We start from the raw sequence: 13,032 nt of genomic DNA on the forward strand, positions 1-13,032 counted from the left end.
TTAGCTACAGTTCAGATTTTGGTTATAAAAAATTATAAAAATTTGCTGCAAAAAGTAAGTAGCAACTGCACATAGATTATTTCCACTGTTATAAATTCAGTTTTAATGCAGGTGCTTACCTTTTTAATTTAGTTTTATTACAGATAGAATATGTTTTACTTTTATATTCAATTATGTGCCAGAAGAAGAGTAAATGTTATATATTATATATCAAAATAAATTTCATAATAATCATGCATTCTTTGTATAAAAACTTCAGAACATAATGATTTCATTTTAATCAATAATTGTGTTTTTGTTTGGCATAACTGAACTGATTGATACAAATCACTTATAATAATAGGTAAGCCATATTAGGACAAAACTTGGAAGAATGAATGTGCTTAGAAAGAAAAACAACAACAAAGAAATAAAGTTACTCTTCTGAATAAGAGGAAAAGGATAAAATTGCCTTGCAGAGTATTAAAATATAATATTTAAAGTTATGTTTTAAAGAAAAATGAAAAAACACTTCATTGATTCTTTTGTTAAAGAAAAGGGAAAATTCAATTCAGCTTTTTTTTCTCCCATACGACACTCATGCTTTCTATTGTTGCAAAAGTGGAGTTTATCGGAAAAGGATTGGGGCTTCTCAGACTCTGTGCATCACCTAACATGAAGTTCATCTGTGAGAAGTAGCAAGCCCTAAGCAACAGTGGCTTATAAAAAAAACAAAATCAAGGGTTGTCCTCTGCCCCTGAGAAACTTTTATCATTGGTTTACCTAAAAACTATTTAAATACTTAAAAAAAAAAAAAAAACTAATAGTATTTACTCAAATTTTCTTAACTCTGGGCTCTAAACATGCTTACCTCCAACAATCATACTCCCATCATTCTCATTCTTTTGCTCTGATGGACATGTGTTCATAATTGCGCTTCCTAAATTTTGGTACTAAGAACTAGTAAATCTAAACAAAAACAAGAATTAAAAAAAAAAAAAAAAAAAAGAATAAACTTCACTCAATTACATCCCTGTATAAGCAGGAATAAAAGGACCAAAGATCTGAATATTCCCAGGAATACTGCAGTATTCCAAGGTACCCACCTCAGTTCTTTGGATAGGAAGAATTATTTAGCATTAAATAATTGCTAAGTGAATGAATGAGAGTTTGTATCTTTTTTTTTTTGGCCGTGACGCTTGGGAGATCTTAGTTCCCTGACCAGGGATTGAACCCAGGCCCTTGGCACAGAAAGCACCCAGTTCTAACCACTGGACTGCCAGGGAATTCCAGAGAGTTTGTATCTTAAGGAGATAAAACCCACAAAAAAATTGACCAGAATTCTTAAAGGTCTTTAACCCCAGCTTGACACAAATCCCAAAGACCCGGAAATCCATGCCTAAGCCTTGGGAGAGGTGTCTGTACACAAATCCAAAATGCAGAGTGAAGGGTGGTGGGGCATTGGCAGCAAAATGATGACTAAAATGAAGAGTTGGTCGAGCGTTTGAGAGAATACCCAATTGTACTTTAGAGTTTATCTTTAAAAAGTGTTTTCAGGCTTCCCTGGTGGCACAGTGGTTAAGAATCCGCCTACCATTGCAGTGGACACGGGTTCGAGCCCTGGTCTGGGAAGATCCCACATGCTGCGGAGCAACTGAGCCCGTGCGCCACAACTACTGAAGCCTGCGTGCCTAGAGTCCGTGCTCCACAACAAGAGAAGCCACCGCAATGAGAAGCCCACGCACCGCAACAAAGAGTTAGCCCCGCTCGCCACAACTAGAGAAGGGCCGCGCAGCAACGAAGATCCAATGCAGCCAAAAATAAATAAATAAAATAAATAAATTTTTTAAAAAAGAGTTTTCTCTAGGAGTGCTAATATATTAAAAAAAAAAAAAAACCCACACACACAAAACAAAAAGTTAACAACTACAACAACAAAAACTAGCGTGTGACTGAAAAGCAGATGATGAGGGAGCAGGCACTACCAGCCAAATAAAAGAACAAAGAGCATCTATCCTATTTACATACAAAGAATTTTCTCAGAAAACCATGTCACACTACCCAGAAACAAGACAGATAAATTTTCTCTCTTGCTTCTTCCCTGATCCAAAGCTGTTCTTTCTTTTTTTCCTTAGCTTTCATTCCTTAAGAAATTCACCTAAATTTATATTTTTATCTGATTTTATGGATTAAAATATTTACACTTATCAGGAGATTAGGAAGAAACAGAGTGAGAACACATTATGACATTGTACTCCAACAACCCCAGGGATGGTCATAGGTAAACATGCACTTCCAAAACTCTGAGCAAAGAGAGGTTGAAATAGCTATTCCTTCTGCTTATTCCTTCTCTATGTTGCCATTGACAGGAAAGCATTGTGTTCTGTGGGTACAGCTGCAGGATGGAGGCTTATTCCAGGCTCTGCGGTCTCTCTGGTCTCCTATAACACTGTCCCTTCCCTCTGTCCCTTCAGTTCAGCTGGTGACACCAGCTTCCCTGTGCAACTAACCTCTGGATAGTTTGCCATCCCTTGCCTGTTCTCTTTCACTCTGCCCACACCTCTGTAAATAGACCCTTAATTAAACTCTCCTCAATTAAACCCCTGGAGGCTGCCATCTACATCTCCCTAAGGCCAGTCGGAACAATTTTTGACATGTACTTTCTTCAAAGCTTAATACTGATGCCATGATTTCTCACATGTGTCTCACTTCTTTCTCTAACAACTACAAAAATAGCACTTATTTTCCTGCATGCAATGAGATAATCAAATATGTATTTTTGAAAGAAAGCTGGAACTGACAAGAAGAATAAACAACTTCCCTTGGGATTGATAGAAAAAAAAATCATGCACTATTCTTCTAAGAATAATGCCATAGTTGTCAAATGAATTATTCAGTAAAATATATTTACTATGTTGTAGCAAGTTTTACATGACTTAAACTCTCTCTAATTCCAGGGGAAAAAAGGCAAGAAGGTAGATATTTAGTGTTCCTGTGTATGTGGTATGAGTGAATATGTGTGAGTGGGTATAGAAAGATCTTAATACTAATAATTTAATATAATATGTTAAATAATTCTATTTTCATGAATCCCAAATCATTTGATTCTTGACAGAGGATAAAAGTTAGATATATTGCAGAACCATTAATGATGAATTGAGCAATTTAATTTTTGAGATCTATTGGAACCTGTGATGAAGTGTATATTGAATTTTAAATTAATTTATGAGAAATAATAAAATAAAATTGTGTTTTTAGTGCCCCCTCCATTGCATTTGTTTCCCAAATTTTGGTTATATGAGGGTGTCTAAGTTTCCTCTAAAATTTCATAGTGTTTTGAATTTCCATAGGTAAGAGATCTTCACTTTTGAAAAGAGACAAATTATGAAATAGAAAATTATAATTTTAGTATATATGCATATAAGTACTAATCACCAATCCTTTGAGGTTTATAGATTACATTTTCATTAATGCTATAACCTTTATAGTATTGTTCAATAAATTCTAAATCTTCTCTTTGGCACCATATATATGTACACAGATGAATTTTCCCTTAAAAGTAAACTATACCAACAGATGAAGAAATATATTTTGGGTTAATATTGTTTATTGAGTTCCCAGTTTTTCCACATAGATATTCCTGATAAGTAGGTTTTATGTCAATGAGAAATGCATTTTTAGGAGTTTTGGGAGGGTTAAAGAGGAATTTCAAATGGCAACTTTATATTTGGCAGTGACTGTCAAACATTGATACTGCTCATTAAATAATTGCAATAACTCAATTTTTAAAATTCCACTACTGTAAAATTTCAGTTTTAAGAAATATTGAAAATTCTGTAGCAAACAGGAATATATAATGATTAGATTAAATAAGTTAAATACTCACAAAGTGATATAGTAAGAGTTTTGAGAAGCAGAAATTAACAGATCATGTCTGCTAAGAGCATACACTTCAGGAATGCTTATGTTGGACAGCAGTTCATGGTTTAGCGGCTTTACATGCTTTGCTTTGATAAATCCTTTGGAATGAGACAGAGCAGGGAGCTCTTCTAACTTAAAAGGGACAGAAATCAATGGTTGGATTTCAGAATTACTTCTGTGAAAAATCACTTCCAGCTATTCTACCCACAGTCCCTAATGCTGCACTGTGGAGCTTCTAGAATCCAGTGTTTTCTACATTTGGCTGAGCATCAAAATCACCTAAAGTGCTGCATCTCAAATATAAGTGCACAGGAGTCACCTGTGGACCTTGTTAGGAAGCAGATTCTGACTCAGTAAGGCTAGAGAATCTTTATTTTAAAAACAAGCACACAGGTTTTTCTATTTCAGCCATCCTGCCTTCTTTTTGAAAATTAAGGCCTCAGATCCCCTGAATACAAATTGGGGGTCTAGCTCCTTTTTGTCATCTGAATTTCAATCTCCTACTCAAAGGTCTAGTCATAGAATTGCCTCAGTGAGACCAGAACACTTAAAAGTGTCACAAAAAGCACAACTTGCACACTTTTCCACACACAATTAATAATAGTTTCCAGGAATAAGACAGCATACATTTTAATACTGAAAAATCTCACACAGAGTTGTATGCAGTTTTAATACTCCTACATTTAGGTATATCTAAACATCAAGGTTACATAAATGAAATAAATCCTGAATAGCTTTTTAGGGCTATAAATGACTATTTAAAATATTTCCATATACATACATATATATGGAAATACATACATATGTATACATATACACACACACACACACACACACATATATATATATATATATATATATGGCCCATTCCTTAATTACTGACAAAAATAATTTCCATATCGGAAAATAGCATATCATATAACCAATAATATGTTTTCCATTAGGTGTTATTCACATGCCTTTTGTTCTAGAAGATGTTCTAGAGGATCATCGAGAAGACGTTTTCTTTTCCATCAAAGCTGATTTTTATTAAAATCAAAGCACCAGTTGACTCCCCCAAATTGAAAACACCAACGAAGACTACTGTCTCAGATATCCTTCACAATAAGAGGAATCTTCATGGGCAGAGAAATCTGTGATCTGATTGGCTAGCATTATCCTCACTCAAGAGCATGAGCCACCAACCTGTGAATTTTAGTAAACTCACACCAAAGATGAAGGGGCAATATAAATGAAAAGACATGGGGCTTCCCTGGTGGCACAGTGGTTGAGAATCTGCCTGCCAATGCAGGGGACACGGGTTCGAGCCCTGGTCTGGGAAGATCCCACATGCCACGGAGCAACTGGGCCCGTGAGCCACAAGTACTGAGCCTGCGCGTCTGGAGCCTGTGCTCTGCAACAAGAGAGGCCGCGATAGTGAGAGGCCCGCGCACCGCGATGAAGAGTGGCCCCCGCTTGCCGCAACTAGAGAAAGCCATCGCACAGAAACGAAGACCCAACACAGCCAAAAAAAAATAATAATAATAATAAATAAATAAAATCAATCAATCAAACATACGCATAAAAAAAAAAAAGACATGCACTCTTAACTTACGTAAGGTGATACAATACTTAAAAAATATGTATGTGCATGGTTATTTAAAATGAGGGCCTCTATTTCAATAATTAGATGGTTGAACTCATGGTTATGTCCATAATTTTAATGGCCAATCAGATCACTCAATTTCTCTCATTCATAACATATACCGATAAACAGAAAATAAATACTTCTTCTATTTAGAACAAAAGGACACATAAAAAAAGGATTCATGGGGAAAAAAGCACAAGAAGAACTTTTAAATATTTTTAAAAATAATTAGCAACAATTGTGGTTGATAGGTGTAAGTGTTTGAATGTACAGACATCATTCATTTACCCATTCATTCAGCACAGAGTATGTGTTAACTATTTTGTGCCAGGCACTGTTTTAGGCAGTGGTGATTCATAGGCAAGGCAAGCAAAATCTCTGTTACCATGAACCTTATATTCTACTGGAAGAAGCCAACTATAAACCAAAAAATGTGATATTATATTTAATTTTATATATATAATGAGAAATATTATAAAAATAAAAGTAGTGGAAGCAATTAGAAAAAAATGCAATAGTTGGTATATTTTTGAACTGGCGATAATAGAGTAGACAGAAGAATGAAGTGAGGGAGAGGGGTATGTGAGTATCCGGGGGAAGATCATTCTAGGTAGATAGGACAGCAAGCATGGAGGCTCCAGATCAGGAATATCCTTGAGGACTTGAAATTAGAAAAGAAAAGCCAGTGCATCTGTTTGTGTGTGTGTGTGTGTGTGTGTGTGTGTGTGTGGTTGGGGGGGTGTGGAGGTGTGGGGGGATGAGGGGAGTGGATTATATAAAGTCTTCAGGTCATGAGAAATTTTTGGTTTCCACTCTAAGTGAAGCTATTGCAGCATTTTGAGCTGGATTTTTAAAAGACCAATTGCCTTCTTGTGTGGAAAATAAATGAGGAAGAAGAATAAGTAAAAGGAAGAAAACAAGTTAAAAGGTTGATGTATAAAAAATAAAGCAGGAGAGCGATGGTAGTAGTTTATAATAGAGTAGCATTTGGAGGGGGATTGAGAAATATTCAGAATTAAGATATTTTGAAAAAAAATGGCAGATTTGATTTTTACCATGAGAAATGGGAGATGACTACTCATCAGTAGTTTTTTCATAAATCTTTACCAGAAAATAACTTTTTAATAGCTGTCTATTGCAAAAGCATTTAGTTTTAATAATTAAATATGACAGCATAGAATATGACAAGTTATACACCCTTGCTATTTTAAAGCATCTTTGAGTAATTTAGGTATTTATTTTTCAGAAAATTGTTAAAGAAAAATGGACTTTCTACATTATGTTTTGATTGATAATGTTTCTAATATCTAATTTTATCCACACAACTTATGTATGTAGGAAAATAATTCCTCCCCTTAAACTTCAAGGATATATGGGCAGGGTTTTTACTTGGTTGTTTTAATGATAATAAGATGAGTCAAGTGAAAATTAGTGAGTTAAATATCCTGAGATTGATGAGTGTTTTCAAATACAATTTCCTCTGACAAATATAGCTTCAATTTTAACTGAACACAAATACTATATCAAAAACATCTTTTCAAATGTAATTTCAAATAATAAACATTTTAAGAAATGGATTTATAAAAAGAGGATTGAATATTACAAAAAGAGGACTGTCTTTTTTATTAAACAGCCTTAGAACAAAATTTGACATTATGATGACCAAGTTCAGAGCAACTATAGCTCTAACTTAAATTGTCTGGAAACAGACATCTAACTATTCACCAATCTTGATTCTTATTTTTCTCCAAAGACAAAGGGATATCATGCCCTTGCAGTACAAAATTCCTTCTCAACGGCTTTATTTAACTTTTTTTCTCAAGATTTTCTCATTTACTACTAGTTGAAACTTATTGCCCCTGAATTCCACATCATTTTAATTAAGGTTGAAATACACAATCTGACCCTTATAATAATTTACTTCCACATCATGAATTCATCTCTGCGCTCAAAACCATAAAAAAGTAGAGAAGAGGAAGCAGATATTAATCAAATAGAGGAAAGCAATGGAAACCAGAACCATGTTCTTAGTAGTCATATTCACCATTTTTTATAATTACTGAGAGATACTCAGGAATATGTTTCATATGAAGTCTCTCAAAAACACTTATGTTTAATATAGAAGGCATAAATCTCAACCCACAAAGAAAGAAATAAAAGAAATAGAATATCCTTTAATTTTCAACATTTCTTTTTTTATGTTTATTCCAAGCCCCCCTTTCAGTGGGATGGCAGAGACTTAATTTCAGTCAATGCAAAGTGTAAAGTCTTCACATTTTCCTGAGTATGTCTTTAAACTACTAGGACACTGATATACTGCCAAAGAATTGGGTGAGAGCCTTTTTCATCCATCAACCATCTCTCCCTGTATGTGGGCATTGAGAAGACCCACATTCCAGTTTCTCTGGTTCCTTCAGAAAACTCTGTTACACACAAAATGAAATCTTAAACAACAAATATAATTTTTGCATTTTCTTTCAATAATTCTTTAAATTTATGGCTCTCATTCTTTTGCTTAATCATGATTTCTTTATATTGACACCATGGCATCTTGTAACTGTGTCTAATTTTCTAATACAGTATAATGAAAAAAATTCTCACAAAATACCTTCTCTTTCACATATCCATAACTAGGGGATAAACCTATAATGTCAGTTGCTGTTATCTATTAAGGACACAACTTTAAGAAATTCCTTCTCAAATGATTACTGAAACTTTACCTGTTCATTTATTATTCAAGGACAACAAGGAGAGATTTTTCTCCATTTCTCCCACTGCCGTGTTTAGCTAGAACCTTTACTATCACAGCCATCAACTGATCTCTAAGACAGGACTTTGGCTCCTCGATCACAATTTTCCTCCCCATTCTTATTCTCTAGTTACTCCCTTGCCCCTGTTGATGGCCTTTACAACATCTCCAAATGAGTAGTTTTATAGCCCATTGCTCAATCTCAACACCCCTAATCAATGGGCACAATTGAATCTGGCCATTGTTCAGAGCTACTTTAACCTCCAAGATTTTAAATTCATCCTTGCTTGTTAAGTTTTCTTCCAAGGGAACATGATCTACCTTAAAATACTTAATTATAATCTCCATATGAATAATTCTAAAACACACCTTTCTGTTCTTATCCTTTCTCCTCAATCACGACATCTCTTTTCTGGACTTATAAGGGATGGCACAAGTAATCTAAAACACAAATGATTACCTTTCTTATCAAAATTCCTTCTCTATTTCTATCCTATATTTAAGTTTCCTTCCATCTTTTCAGTCATAGGGGTAAGAAATTTAAAAAATATGTTTAACTTTCAGTGTACCTTTCATATTTTTCTCTAGTCTATGTTTCCTGTGAAATGAACTAGATTTTTTCCCTATATTTTTGTAGTTCGGACCTCGTCTTCCCTAATCCAGTAATTAGATATTTTCCTAACTTTTCACCTTATTTTCAGTCTCTTTTCGCCATACGTGATCTTGCACAGTGCTATCATGGTTGCTTTTCCAAACATAGCTACATCCCATCACACCACTCTCAAATATAAAAAGCCAATAAATTCTTCCTCTTAGAATTAGAATAATTAGAATAAATTAGAATAAATTCCATTAGAATAAATTCCATTAGAATAAATTTCATTTCCTTATGAGATTCAAAGATCTCTCTGATCTATACCCTTAGAATAAATAGAATAAATTGCCATTAGAATAAATTCCATTTCCTTATGAGATTCAAAGCTCTCTCTGATCTATACCCTTCACTAGTGGGCTATAACCTCAAACCTCTCAGAACATTTTTCTTAACATTTTATATAATTTCTAACCTTCACAAACCTTTTAGTGATCCTCACTTAGACTGCCATTCCCTTTCCCCACAGCACTGTCTGTCACAGATCATCTAACTTAGTAATTTTATCACTTTGTATTAGACATACACATGAATATGCACACACACTCACACTCGCAATTTTGTATTTTCGAAAGGAGTGTGTGGAATGGTTTCTGCAGTAGTCTAAATTGCAGACTATCATGTCCATCTGTATATGTTAAAATAACTAAAAACTTTTAGTGCAAGCTAATTAAGAAAGAGAAGTGACCTAATGATTTAGATGTTATGAAGAAAATACATTGTGTTGCATTCTTAATGTCACCACTCTCCAGCCTCTGGTCATATGGTGTGATACTTTCCAGTCACGCATCTGGGCTCTAAAGATGGTTTTGGCCCCCCTCTCCTTTCCAAAGATGCACTGCTGTGGTCCCTCCCGGAACAAGACCAAGTTCTGCAGTTCTCTCAAAGTCTGCTCTTGAGGGTGAGGTCTTAGGGACAGGAAGGCAAAGTGAGATTAACCTCCAGGAAACATCCTAACAAAATGCAGGTTTTGAAAAGTTTAGTGGTCTTGGTCATGACTAAAATGCGAACCTTTCTTAGAGTCCCCTCCCTTTTTTCTACTTCTTTTGCACCAGCACAAGACTATCCATAAAGCTAGTACTTCCCATTGGTTTAATCCTTCCAAAATACCTGTCAGAAAAGTGTAAGTCAAATTATTGTTTCAAATGTTATATCATACTTAGGGAGACATTTTATTAATCAAGACATTCTTTTCTGTAGGTTTAGATGATTTATACAAGGCAAAAATATATAAACTCTAAACATGGGTATTTTTCAGAATGTATATTTTTGGGAGAAAATCACATCAATAGACCTTAGGACAAAAAACAACAACAACACACATTTCATTTACAGTGGCTAAAATAATAAACAAAGGAACAAACAAAAAATTAAAACTAAGAAATCTTACAAATATCAATACATTCATTGCTATTTACTTAGTGAAGCATAGATTAAATCTCAATAGATTAAAATGTTTGAATCATTAGATTATGTTGCAGTGAATTTTGAGATAGAAAATAAAAAATTTTCAAAGTTCCACATCTTATGAAATGGAGGGTTCAAATTGAAACTAGATCAATACAGATTATATTTATCATTCAATAAGAAAGTAAATTGTTACTTATCTCTGACAGTGGGAGAAGCAAGGAGACAAAAAATTTGTATGTGAATTAAAATTTAGCTGATCTTCTTGACTTTCTTCTCTCATTGAAGTAGGACTATATATGTATACCACTAGGAGAAAAATGTTGTACGGTATATAGACAGATAGAACAATAGATATACAGAAAGAAAGAAAATGAGAGAGAGAGTCTCTGGGGAGGATAATTGTTCTAATACATTTTTTTAAAATATAAGATTAAAAAAGTAAATTGTTTTATTTCTTAGTTATAGTAGTACTTTACTTAAAGCTGCATTTCCAGTATACCATGTGGAACTTACAATATGTAAGTTTTCTTACAAATGCCACCAGCCACATGTTACTATTTAAATTTAAATTAAATCCATTAAGATTAATTAAATTAAAAATTCAATTCCTTCATTACATATTTTGAATTCTCAAAAGCCACATATGACTAGTGGCTACAATATTGCACAGCTGTGGACAGCATTTGTAAAGACTATTAGATACTACAGAATTCCTGAAAGCACATTGAACTTTTGCATTTGAAACAAGTCCTTGTATTTTTTTTTCTTTAAAAGACTTGTAATGAGAAATTTTCTAATTTAATTCTAGTAGGCAAAAAACAATTAATTCAGTTAAAAAAAAAAAGCTTCATTGATTTTCAGGTCTTCTCATACATTTGGTAACCATACCTCAGAGAACAGGTTAAGGTTAAAAGGGAAGTAATCTCTTGTTCAAAATTGAACATGTCATGAAAAAGCTCAAAGATGATAAAAACAAGAAGACTGTGATGAGCACCAATATTCTTCACTAATTAAAACTTTTAAAAACGTGTTTATGATTTTAAGATCTTCCATAATTTACAAATGGAACTACTAAGCAGCTTTTGCATGTTTCTACGGTGTTGGTAAAATTGGCTCCTTTTGGATTTTTCAAATGGCATAGGACTGGGCCTCTTAAAAGACTTAACTAATTGAATAAATTGCTAAATTATTATGATCTATAACCTTCATTAACATCACAAATCACTGTCACATTCTCATTAATTCTAGTAATTGAATTTAAGAACTAACAACTATACTTTATATTTATTGCATACTTACTATGTAGATTATCTCATTTAGACCTCATTACAACACTGTGTTTATTATCTCTATTTTCTGATGCAGAAATCAAGATTCAGCATTTAGTTACCTTGATGAAGGTATTTCTAGAAAGTAGTGCAGCTAGGTTTCTAAATCTGAAAGTTTACCACTATTACTCTACTTGAAACTTTCCATGATAATGCTGATACTTCATTTATTTATTCAACAATGATTTTTCAGCATCTTTTGTGTACGTGTGTGTATGTGTATACACATATACATACTAAGCACTGTTCTTTTCTTCCCTGGGGATATAATGAAAACACATATGCACACTTTTGAAACTAAATTAAAACTTTACATTATATATTTTAGTTTATGAGGATAATCTAGATATGAATTGTAAAATTTAATATTTTTCTGATGGTACTTTTTTAATAAAATGTTTTAGAGCCTGGAGTATTTGAGTCCCAACAATTACATGGCTTGGTTATAGAGGAATTGCTTTGCTTATATGTAATTTTGTTTTAAGAGGTAAATCAAAAATAAAATATTTCACTTTTCATAATAATAAAAATAATAAATGAAACTTTGAACAAAATTATTTTCAAAGGCAATTAATTACAAATATCTAATTTCACAAAACGCCAGCTTTGCTAAAATTCTGTCACTTGAAAGTGACTCCAATCTGAAAGCCTAGTACCTAATATTTAGTATGCATGTGACATATTTGTGAAGACTTAACTACCTGAATAATGTATTTAATCAAGAAACCTAAATGCAACATGTTTTGCATGTCTGCTGATTAGAAAAAACATTATCAGCTCCCTAAAAATTTAAAACTAAGTTCTAATAGTATGCATAATGTTCATTTAGAGTTTAGATTTCAAGTACTGAAATAAAAGTTAAATATAAAAACTCCAGTATGCTTTCTGGTCTAACTCATTATGCATTTCTCCAACTCCATAAACACCAGTGAATAAGAGATATCTCTAAATTAATGAAAACAATATGTAAATTTTTATCATAGTTCTTAGGCGAATAAAATCCTTTTTTAAAAGACCTGTTTCCTCTTCTTCTTTTCATCTGAACTGTTGAAAGAAGCCCTAATAAACATGAAAACTGCATATGGAACTGTTCTACAGTATAACATGATAAAAAGTTTCCCTGGATATTATATTATATTTGGGAAAGAAAGAGGTCACAAATGTGAATTTTATGATGTGCCCCTACCAGTTAGATTATTTGAACTCCATTTCATCCTTTTCTCATCCCTAGGACATTCTCCTCCTCCAAACAGTCCAAACATAAGGGACTGAAAATGCCAAATATCTTCAAAATAATTCAGAAAGTGCAATATTGCCCCCGTTCACTGATATAATTGCCTTGGCTGTTGTCAAGATGCCTAACATT

Source organism: Balaenoptera ricei, chromosome 7 (assembly GCF_028023285.1).
Source record: "Balaenoptera ricei isolate mBalRic1 chromosome 7, mBalRic1.hap2, whole genome shotgun sequence".
NCBI lineage: Eukaryota > Metazoa > Chordata > Mammalia > Artiodactyla > Balaenopteridae > Balaenoptera > Balaenoptera ricei.